General features: G+C 34.2%; 1 long non-coding RNA gene across 1 annotated transcript; it reads right to left on the reverse strand.

The window, feature by feature from the left end:
* Nucleotides 1–1,542: 1,542 nt before the first annotated feature.
* LOC107757965 (uncharacterized) lies at nucleotides 1,543–2,380 on the reverse strand. The gene is made up of 3 exons (XR_001641980.1): nucleotides 2,284–2,380; nucleotides 2,128–2,194; nucleotides 1,543–1,562 (listed from the first exon to the last, which is right to left on the reverse strand). It is a non-coding gene; the product is annotated as an uncharacterized LOC107757965 (long non-coding RNA).
* Between the last annotated feature and the right edge of the window lie 255 nt (nucleotides 2,381–2,635).

Consider the following 2,635-nt stretch of genomic DNA (forward strand, 5'->3'; position numbering starts at 1 on the left):
AGTTTTATTAATATTATTTGAATAACTTATTTATTACTATTGTTTCTTTACCACTCTATCTGCCTGATCTTATAATATCTTATATTTATATCTATTAAGGTTTTCATAAAAACAACAACAGCATGTTGTGTCAATTAGGTATTTTTATTTTATTTAATGACATGTGAAATTGTAGCAATCATGACAAGTGATTTTAACAACCGTTATTAGCAGAATACATTAATAAATGACAATTGACATTGAACATATCAGTCAATATTAAAAATATCAAGGTTACATTTTCACAGAATGTTCTTTACATTATAAAGGATGATTTTATGTAAAACAGTAAATCACACACACACACACACAAAGACTTTAGCTGGGTTTTCATAAGCAGAAGAGTCACATTTTGGTGGGATTGAATGGCAGTTTCTCTCTGCAGATGATGAGGTTGTAAGATGTGACAGCATCTGAAATGCACAATTGAGTTTAGAGTTACAATGTGCCTCCTTCCATTTGTTTATGTAAAAACAATTGTTTATGAAGGCCAAAAGTAGTATGTGAGCACTTCACAATGTTATTTTTATGCATAAACCCAAGTAATAAAATTTTTTTTTTTAAATCTTAACAATATGGACCATAAATTCAATATCTTTGTTACTTACTGTGTGGAGATGGAGAAAGAAGTATCCTTAACTGGACAGAGCTGTTCTCTTAAACTAAAAAGAGAAAAATACATGATTGGTAGGAAACCAGTTACAGTTTAAAAGTTGAAAATAATAGACATTTTAAAAAAGAAATAATTTACCTGTTGAGAGTGTGTTGACAGTCTGTGTAGTTGGATGGCTGAAGTCCAAAAAATCAGTAATTCAGGGGGGATATCAGGGGGAGGGGGATTTACATTAAAATGACAACAACAACAATAACAGCAGCAACAGCATCCGTCTTTCGGATGAGACGTTAAACCGAGGTCCTGACTCTCTGTGGTCATTAAAAATCCCATGGGACTTCTCGTAAAGAGTAGGGGTGTAACCCCGGTGTCCTGGTCAAATTGCCCCCCTGGCCCTTGTCAATCATGGCCTCCTAATAATCCCCAACCACTTGATTGGCTCTATGACTCTCTCTCCTCTCCACCTGTAGCTGGTGTGTGGTGAGCGCACTGGCGCCGTTGTCCTGTGGCTGCCGTCGCATCATCCAAGTGGATGCTGCACACTGGTGGTTGTTGAGGAGAGACCCCCCCACATGATTGTAAAGCGCTTTGGGTGTACAACAATACACAATAAAGCGCTATATAAATGCATCATTCATTCATTCATTCATTCAACATATTGTGTGAATCAGGTACTTTTTATTGACGTGAAATTGTAGCAATAATGTCAGTGCTCTTAACAACAGTTGACACTTGACATTGAACATGAATAAATACATGAACTACAACACAAAATAAGAACAAAAAATAGATGTGATGAAGACAAAATTCCAGTGAAATATCTTCACAATCCTATATGATGCCTTTAAGTCCATCATTTTGGTGTGGCAGTTTCTCTCTGCAGATGGTGAGGTTGTGGGATGTGATGCATCTGAAATACACAATTGAGTTTAGAGTTGTCCATTTGTTTGTGTAAAAACAATAATGTCTATGAAGGCCAAAAGCAAAAATGGACAGAATGTGAGCCCTTCACAATGCTAAAAGAAAAAAAGTGATATAAAGTCATGGGATAGCTTTAATATTTTTGTGACTAGGTATGTTTATGCATAAACCCAAGTAATAATTACATTGCATTTACATTTAATTATTTAGCAGACACTTCTATCCAAAGCGACTTAATGAGGGTAATAGAAGCAATCAACATGACAAAAGAGCAACAATATAAGTGTTGTGACAAATCCCGGTTAGTCTAACACAGTACACATAGCAAGGTTTTTTATTTTTATTTTTTATAATAAATAAACAGAATAAAAAGTAGATAGAAAAGAAATAGAATAGACAGAGCTAGTGTTAGAGGGTCAATTATTATTATTTTTTATAATAATTAAAGAGAAAACAAGCAGATAGAATAGAAATAGAATAGAGAGTTCTAGTGTTAAATTAAAGAAAAAAATTCTAACAATATGTATTATAAATTCAATGTCTCTGTTACTTACTTAGTGGAGAAGCGGAGAAGGATCCTCAGCTTAACAGAGCTGCTCACACTTACATATGACCAAAAAACTAAAAAGAGAAAAGAACATGTTTGTTTGGAAACCAGTTACAATTTTAAAGTTAAATTTGTATTTAAATTAAAGAATGAAATCATTTACCTGTTGAGAGTGGGTTGACAGTCTGTAGTTGGATCGCTGAGCTCCAGAAAATCAGTAATGAGGAGTTTTGAGTTACAGATTTAAAAAACAAAAAGGGCGGGAAAAAAGAACCCTAAACTCTTAACACAGAGAACCATTTCAGCATAAAGGGTTCTTCAGGATGCTATGGATCTAAATAGAACCGTTACTACATGTAAAGAACCTTTAAAGAACCATCTTTTTTTAGAGTGAAGCTTCAGCAAGAAAGTAACACTTAAGAAGCAAAAAAACATGGAGATGTAGGCAGATAGGAAAGAGAGTGAGAGTGAAAATGAGGGCATCTGACAGAGCTTTAGTGAATAAACCATAAGCC

The sequence above is a fragment of the Sinocyclocheilus rhinocerous genome, unplaced genomic scaffold (assembly GCF_001515625.1).
Source record: "Sinocyclocheilus rhinocerous isolate Xijiao unplaced genomic scaffold, SAMN03320098_v1.1 scaffold1948, whole genome shotgun sequence".
NCBI lineage: Eukaryota > Metazoa > Chordata > Actinopteri > Cypriniformes > Cyprinidae > Sinocyclocheilus > Sinocyclocheilus rhinocerous.